Source organism: Phragmites australis, chromosome 4, assembly GCF_958298935.1.
Source record: "Phragmites australis chromosome 4, lpPhrAust1.1, whole genome shotgun sequence".
NCBI lineage: Eukaryota > Viridiplantae > Streptophyta > Magnoliopsida > Poales > Poaceae > Phragmites > Phragmites australis.
In genome coordinates, this window is record NC_084924.1 from 46,712,000 (window position 1) to 46,721,245 (window position 9,246).

Below are 9,246 nucleotides of genomic sequence, written 5' to 3' on the forward strand. Positions count from 1 at the left end.
TTCCTAAAAATTTTGCACTTTACATTGTACTTTACCATATTTCTCAAACAAATACACCAAGAAATGAAGTAGAACAGAGTACTTCCCAGCATATTTTGAATCCAGCATCGCAGATGATAATGAGAAAAAGGAAAACGAATCAAAACTAAAAGAAAGCTTGATTGTTGCAGCAATCCCTGATCATCTATACTCAATCAAATATATAAATGCACCACTTATTCTGTTTCAATAGTGTTTTTTTTTCAGCCAGATTGTTTCATATTGTAACCGATAACTACAAGCACAAAGAACCGTACTTGACACCAGAAACATTCTTCGGTGCATTGAATGATTTGGTGTAGGCTTCTCCAACTTCCTGCTCATACACACCACCTTCTGCCTGGTCAAATATGACCTGAAAGCTGAACGATCCACAAAATGAAGCGCATCAGGTTACACTTGACCACAAGCAATTCTAACGAGTGGCCAACAAATTTCAGCAGAAAAGTAATCAAATTAAACCTTCAGACAATGGGACATTCTGATTGATAGATGTTTTACATCCTGATATCAAATGGTAATTAATTTCAAAAGGAGAATAAGGGAAGATAGTCACAAGGTATATTGATATTTGTATGATTGCCCTATCAAAAAATATTTTTTATATGTTTGGGAGGCTAACCTGTGAGGTCATCTCCAGCAGCTACTTTAAATTTTCATCCTCAAAAACACTATTACAGTATCCCTTATTTTTTTCATCTCCAGCAGATACCCTATTTTCTACCTTCTACCCCTCTTTTTCTCTCTCCGGTCCCACTGTCAGCCACTCTATGAACAGTACAGATACAGTGCTGCTACAGTACTCCTACAGTCCGCAAATTTGCTTCCTCTCCTCGAGATGGTCTGAGCCAGTCTGCAGCTGCGCTGCTAGCACTGCTAGAGCCTGGCCGCTCAATACATCGCTGCTCCGGCCAACTCATCAGCAGTCATTGTACCCCTACCTTCCGCACCAGCCACACTCCATGGTCCTGAGCTAAAAAAATAGCCACACAAATTTGTACCAAATCTCTATGGCATCATAAAAGGTAACTGGAAATAAAAGAAAATATATAATGCAATGATCATACAAAAACTTCAGGGCTATGGTAATGTCCCAACAGAAGGTAAATCAATATTTTCACACACCCTTTATTTCCAAGGAAATAATATTATATAATCCATTTCCATTGTTAACTCTCCCACCTGAAAAAGGTAACCTAACAATTCAGAAAATTAAACCAACTGAAACCTCTTGAAGACATTTGCACGAACAAGTTGTGGGCAAGCGTGTTCCATGCTATGGCATCACGTACTGGTTGCCTCCGATGGCTCGGCTGACTATCCACTGATGAATACTGACTCTTTACTTTTAACACAAAAAAATAATAATCTAGCAACAGCCCGTTCTGTAACGCTTGGAGGACCCAAGCAGCATACTCGATAATCCATAACAGTAAGTTGAGTAGAAAGCAATTGATACTAACCTTTAGATGCTGCCGGGGTATACGAAGACCCTGACCTTGCGACCCTGCAACAAACCAAACACCACAACAGAATTAGCACAAAAATGCAGTGCAAGGACATGAGTCAGTGCTATGAATGGGCATGGAGAGGTCGGCCCAGCTCACCATGGATTCCGGCGGCAGGTTGTACTTGAACTTGGCGCAGACGACGCCGGTGTTGCCATGTGGGTTGGGTGACCTCGCCCCAGGTGCAGTGGTAGTGCGTGCCGCTGCTCTTGGTCTTGGCCTTGTAGATGTAGGCCATCCGCTTGCCGCAGTACCAGGCTACATTCCCCTTGGTGTTCACCCCCTCGATCTACACCAGCAACGTGGTCTCGTACTGGTTCGACTTCGACCTGCATCAATCATGCCCATCACCTTTCCGTGAATCACACCTCTGCGAAATATCGAGCGGCCGCCGGTTGGGGAGAGAGAGCTCACCTCTTATATCCGAGGATCCCGGACATAGACCCTCACGCGCTACCCTGTGCGCCCCTTCACCATCTCGCCACCGCTGCTGCTTCTGCCACCGAAGGGGAGGGCTCGGAGGTGGAGTAAGGGAGACGGCCCGACCAAGAAGGGGAGAAACCCTAGTAGGCGGCGACGGGCGGCGGTGGCGGGGTAGAGAATGGGGGGACGAAGGCGTCGGCCCGCAGGCAGACCAGGGCGGCAGTCGATGGCATGGCCGTGAAAAACGATGGCTTCGGCGCACAGGCGGACCAGGGCCGCGGGAGGGCTGCGCGGCTTCGGCATGAGGGAGGCGCGCGGTTTTGGCGTGAGGGCGGCGAGTGGATTGGGCAACCGGAGGCGCACGGGGATGCAGATGCAGGGCGGTTGAAACACTAAGTATTTTTTTAAATAATAAGATAGAGATATTTTCAAAATTTGCATAATTATATGGCTGTTCTAAAAATTACAATAATACACTAATGTCGTCTGTTCATCGGGCGATACCTTGTGGACTCCATCGATCAGAAGATTAAAAATGCGGTGAGGCCACGCGTCACCCGCTATCATCCAGTGAACATGCGAGATCTTCGTGTCGTTTGATGAATGGGCAACACTTTGTTGTGGTTTTTTTTTATTTGTGGCAGAATATGCGTGCATCGTAATGTTTTAGATTCGTTCAGTGTCACTAGATGTTTGTGCAATATTTTGGAAACCTGGATTTTACGAAAACGGAAAGGTGAATATGATGATTTTAATAGGAACTGCGCCATACACAAACTGTAGTATATACAATACACAATCATTCTAACCTAATCAAGTATCACGTCTAAACCTAATATGTCTTAGGTAATATAAATAACATAATTACAAGATGTGGTCTACCGAGTAATACGTGGGTACTTTCCCTTCCTCGTCGCTTTCCGTCCTGCCTCACGCGCGAGATGTGCCCTCTCGCGCTTCCTCTCCCTCTCCGCTTCATGGGCCTCCGCCATCGTACAGTTATGCTCCTCCCTCATCTCCTGCTGTTCTCCTGAATGTACTTGCGTATAGCCTTCATCCTCTCAACAGCTTCCATCTCATGAAAGTGTCTCCAAGTGGCGTGGTGCTGAGAGTGAAAGAGGAACACATACACTTACGACTGCTCAGTATCTAACCACTATAAGAAGTCACATAGTGGTGACGGAAACTACAACGTATATAAAAATATCAAGTGGTAATTCTCATTTGCATTTAGAGTAGTTTGGCCAAAATGGTTACCTAGTGGTAAGAGCCAACATTGGTGCTTCCCCCGTGGATCGTACTTGTAGTTGCGGCACATAAAGAACCTCTTTCCGTAGGTGTCAGAGAACTCAGAGGACTTCATCACCCTACAAAGCACCAGCACATGAGCACTTCGACCCCATCAAGCATAGTATCTAACAAGTATTTCTTGAGAAAAGGATCGGGCATCATTTTCATCGGAGTTGTGAAGGTTGAGGCTATTGATTTGGTTGTACATGTGGCTAGAAGATCATTTATTTATACTGCAGATTCGTACTGGTGTATGGACTAAGTCTACAGAAATCGACCTTGGAAAAGAGTTGATTCTGCAGTATGGTGTGATCATATCAACTGAAAAGGATACTCTTGAAAAGTCTACTTCCAAAAAGGCTTCTTCTGAAAAGCCTAATTTCGAAAAACCTACTTTTGAAAAGCCTACTTCTAAAAAGCTACGTCTGAAAAGGCTACTGATAAGAAGGCTAATTTTGAAAAAAAAAACTAGGTATGAATAGACTAGGTCTAAAAAAGGAGTATGTGTTTTATTATCACGGTTAGATGTGTGCGTGTAATACAAATTTGACGGTAATATTACACCGTGGTAAAATGATGTATGCTGCTACAACGCATATATAAAAGGCTCATGTATCTAGAAACCGAAGCCGCAACGATCAATAGAGGACAGGGGAGGGAGGTGCGAGGAAGAAAGGGGGGGGGGGACGCACGGTGGTGAGATGGGAGGATTCATTTGTTCAACTGAATATGAGAAGCCTCTCTACAATTTTTCTTTGCAGGATATGAGTGATTTTTGTCCTCCAAGTCACATAAGGATTTACAAGCACCAAAATGAGCCATGGTCCAAGTGTTCTTATGACTACGATTGCATTGTTCAGATATACGATGGGAGCTTTCATGGGGGCGTCGATTCTTCTGATGTCCTCTTGGTAGGGTGGGAATTATTTAACCATCACCATATGTATCCTTATTTGAAAATATTATACATTGCGACCTTCACATTTTTGCAGGCCTCCGACGATGACCCCAACAATTATCAATACACGAGATGGGTCAGTACTCCTATTCTGCAGCATACCTAAGATTACATCCACCACCCACGAGACCAAATATTCGACTTGCAGAGGGAGGTGGAGAATATGCCAAGTCTTCCTGTAATACACTTGGAGGAACCTTCTGTATGCATCGAACCATAGCCGATGCTCATGGTCCCGTCGCAACGTCCGAGGATGAGCTGCAGCTAAATGACCTGAAGGCCTTGCTCATCTACCGGATAATCCAGCCTAGCTTCATGCTCACCTCTGCCATGGGGACTGTTGATCCGCACCTTGGTTGCACGTGCCTCGACATCAATCTTTCACAACATGTCCCTCTGCAAAGAAAAGTTTTATTTAATTAGTCAATTTATTGGTACCAATAAGTATAGTAAATGAGGAGTCACATACTGTTCTATGTACCTCAAGCGAATACGTCGGGTATGTGTCACGAATGTTTGGCTCGTGCCATGGAAACTCTGTCGGTGTGTACGTGACCCAGATCCACGTCCGAGCCACGAACTAGGATAGATACTCCGCGTACACATCCTCATAGTGCGGGTGATCCTCGTCCATGATGTCATCGATAGTGTGCTCCCATCTATGAACCAACGTCTGCACACGAGATGCAAATGTACTCATGCTATGAGCCCCCTTGCGTGTCAACCTGCAAAAACATAAGCATATGAAAATTTTTTGCAGCGGCATCTCCAATGAAAAGATAATTACAATGTTACACACCTATGTTTGTCGCTAGGCACCGTCCTAATGAGCAGGAGTGAGAACACCTACAACTTTTTGAACTACCGCATCACGCGATGCGGAGAGTACTCCTTGACGTAGATGTCACGGATGAAGGCGCACCGTGTGAACCAGTACTCACGGTCCCATAAGCATAACACCAAAAGTCCTAGCGGGGCACGTCGAAGTACCTCCTCCTCGGCCTCCAGCGGACGTTGTTCACTGTCAACTCATCAAACTAGTGAACAAAGTATAGGTACACGCGGTGTCTGCACATTGGACCAAGGCAGTTGTGAAACCAAACTACGTTAGAGAAAAAAAGGAAGTAATTCATAAATATGTGCAAAGTTCATAATTCTTACCTTATATCTGCACCATAACGATCCCATGTCGGGCCGTCAGCAGGTAACTAGTATGTGTTATGGTTCACAAGGGGGCTGCTGATCGGCGGAGCCCTGCTCCCACGCCGCATCTCCCTCTCGGTCGGTGGAGCCCCGCTCCCACGCCACACCAACCCAAACCAACAAGCCGGCAACACGTCGCTTCGGAGGAGTGTACATTGTACCAATACGCAGCCGAGAAATGCCAAACAGAATGAAAAGCCATCGAGAAATGAGGATGTAGGGGTGAACTACAGAAGAAGCCAGCGAAAATGAAGAGGCAGAGGCTTCTCGAAGCGACACCTTCAAGAAGGTAACGACAACAATGATGTTGTCGCCTATCTGGCTAACCAAACAGGGTTTTCACCTGGAGAAGCAACAAGGGCGTAAGAGCCGCGATAATGTCGCCTCCAGGGAGGGAATGGCGCCCAAGGGCATCAATGACATAGGCACCAGCAAGCCGAGCAGAACTTTCGCTCGCAGCTCCCTGCCCTAGAAACCTGCACAAAACGTTGAGCGGACCAAGTGGCCCCCGTTAAGGTAGCGCGTGGCCTAAAATGAACGTCAGGGCCACAACCCCGCAACAACTCCTCCCCCACCTCGAAGAAGCCCCTAGGTCTACACAAATGTTCTGCCATAAGAGAAGAGAACCGGCTCCAACCCAGACCGAGGGGTGACAAAAGGGGAGGAGAAGCAGAGCGGGCGCAGAGCACCGGCGACTACAGCCAACCAAGTGCACACTGAGCCCACCCCCGATGCCGAGCACACAGCTGACCCCACGAAGAAGGGACCGGATCCGCCATAGTCGAGCGGGAGGAGGTAGCAGCATGCGCCATCATAACATCTCTGATGCAGCCAAAGGGAGGGGGACCCAAGGCCCCTGGTGAGCAGCAAGGATTTCGATCCAAACAGCAACACAGGCTCCAAACCTGGACGGCACACAACAGCAGTGTTGGGCACACACAAGTGGTAATGGCCTAGCGTGCCAAGCCCACAACCCAAGCCATCGAGCCGCCGCACCGTGGATCCAAGCGAATCACTGGCATAGCGGGCACCCCCGAGCAACGCGGCATACAGTGGACCCGCACATGGCGCACTAGCACACGATGAGCACCAATAGCATGGCAGTAGCACATGCCCACTGCCCACGTGCCACACCGTAGCACATCAAGTGGCCACCACGAAAGAGGTTCCTGCCACAGGGACCTGCCACAGGGGCCGACACACCGGATAGCGCCACGACAACGCGCCATGATCTGAGCACCACTGCCGACATGCCAGCCGGTCAGCAGATAGCTAGGGCAAGGAAAGGGAAGTGAGAGCACCGGCACCACGGCCGCCCGTGACCTCGGCGAAGCCGTGACCTGAGCACCGCCACAGACCTCAGAGAAGATGTCCGGAGGGAGGAGCATCGGATGACCAGCCAGGTCCTAAGCGCTGGAGGCATGAATTCGTGTCAGCCCGACCGCGAGGGTGCAGATCCGGTCGGCGGGGACCAGATTCGGCCAGGCTGGGGTAGGTCCGATAAGGTAAGTGTCGGACCGCACCACCCAACGAAGAAACAATTAGCATTGGGGGAGAAAAGTGGGGGGATAGAAGAAAAGGAGGAAAATGAGAGGGGGGGGGGGCACCGCCGCCGGAGTAGGATGCCGGTTGCAATGGCGGCTAAGCGAGAAGCGGAGAGGGAGGGGGGGCGCTAGGTGACGGTGGTTTGTTGCCCCGAGTCACCCCACAGGGATGACGCGAGGCAGCTTGGGCAAAAGGATAGTCTCTTTTCTCTAAACAGAGAATCCTAACTATGTGACAAAGCTCGTGAGGAATTATCGGTGCCATCCAGCAATCCTGGAGCTACCATCATAACTTTTCTATGGGGGTGAACTGATCGCTTGTAAAGGAGATGAAGTATCATATGTTTACGATTGCATTGGCCTTCCTAACAAGTCCTTCCCTGTTCTTTTTGTTGGAATTCAAGGATGTGATGAGAGGGAAGGCACCAATCCGTCATGGTTCAATAGGATTAAAATTAGTAAAGTAGCAAGTATCACCAGGAACCTGACAAAGGGGTGGTGATGTTCGTGAAGCTGATATAGGAGTCATTTGAAATGCCTGACTTGAAAGTCAGTAGTGTCGGACAATTCCAGGGGCAAGAGAGGGAAGTAATAATCATCTCTACAGTCAGGTGGACTGTAAAGCATAACGGGTTCGACAAATTCTTTAACCTGAGATTCTTGAGCAATCATAAAAGGTTCGATGTTGCAATCACTCGTGCGAAATCATTGCTCATCATCGTTGGAAACCCTCACATTATCACTAAGGTAGTAATCGCTCTATCATTATATCTCTCAAACATCAAGCACTTTTTTGTATTCTTAACCAAACTAACAATTCTAATTCCAGGATCGACACTGGGATAGGCTTCTAAGGTACTGCACTGACAATGATTCTTATCAAGGATGCCCACTTCCACCACCAGAGTCTTATTCTTATTCAGATGAATCCAGATTCTCTGGATACGATGAAAACCAAGGCAAATCTGCTGGGTCGGATTACAGCCAAGAAGAAGCTGCCAACTATAATTACAATCAAGAACTGTGACGCCCGTTTTCCTTGTCGCGGCCCAGCCCAGCAGTCGCCCGCTTCCAGCCCAGCCCACCCCGTCCGCGCGCCGCTGCCCAGTGGGACCCGCCCGTCAGCTCTATCGTCTCCGCCGCGCCCCGCAGCCCCGCGCGCCGTATCCGAACCGAACCCGCAGCTGCCGCGCGCCGAGTCCGATTTCGTCGCGCCGTCCGCCCTACGCGCTGCGCCCCGCAACAACCCGCGCCTGCCTCGCCTATATAACCCAGCAGCGCCGCCTTTTCTCCCTGCACACGCGCAAAAACCCGAGGAAGCCGAGCGCCATAGCCGCCGTCGCCGAGCCATCCGCCGCGCCAAGTCCTCCCCGCCGCGTCCGAGCTCGCCGCCAGCTTCGCAGTAGCGGGAGGAACTCGTTTTGCTGCTCGCCGAAGTCTCTCCGCCGTCGGAACCGAGTTCTCTCCGCTCGCCGGTAAGCGCCGCCGCCCTTCATCGTCGCTAGCATCGCCCGATGGTCCCCGCGGTCAGCTAACCCCCCCTCCGGCACTGCATGCCCCCCAGGAAGCTTCCCCGCCCGTCGGATTCGCCTCTCCGCCGTCGCAGCCGGATCCCCGTCGACTTCCGAGCGCCGCCGCCCGCCATTGTCGTCGCCCGTCGCCGTCAAGACCTCCCCGGCCGTCGACAAGCCCCCGGTGAGCTTCCCCGTGCGCTCCCCGTTCGTTTGCGCCTTTCCCCGTAGAGTTTGGTAGCCCGTAGCGTAGTTTAGCGTGTCTCCGGCGATCCTCCGGCGAGATCCGAGGCGGCGCCGCCGTGTTCCGATCGCCGCCGGTCTGTTTTTCCCCCAATCAATCTCAGCCGTCGGATCCCCTTTGAACGTTCCTGATTAGATCGCAAGATACCCCTTCGCTAGCCGTCCAGATTGCGCCACGTGTCCCTCTTAAACCCAGTCAGCAGCAGAGACACGTCAGTGCGCCACGTGGATGCCCCTGTCCTACGTGGCAAAGCCCAGTCAGCAGTGGATGCCCAGTCAGCAGCCCAGTCAGCCTGTGACGTCAGCATTGCGCATTAATTAGGATTTTCAGTATGAAAATAATTCCACCTATTCTCGGAAAATAGGGAGATTTGCAAGGAAACCCCTAGGCTTCACTGTTTCTGCATATAGGCCCTTAGATAGTTCTGGATAATTGCAATTTGGCCCCTGGACTATAGGATAATTGCAATTAGGCCCCTGGATTTTAGGGTAATTATGTTTAGGTCCCTGAACTTTGCACTTAAGCC

The 9,246-nt window shown here is 49.8% G+C and overlaps 1 pseudogene; it reads right to left on the bottom strand.

The window, feature by feature from the left end:
- Positions 1–2,344, bottom strand: LOC133916879 (large ribosomal subunit protein eL33w-like; annotated as a pseudogene).
- Positions 2,345–9,246: the final 6,902 nt, after the last annotated feature.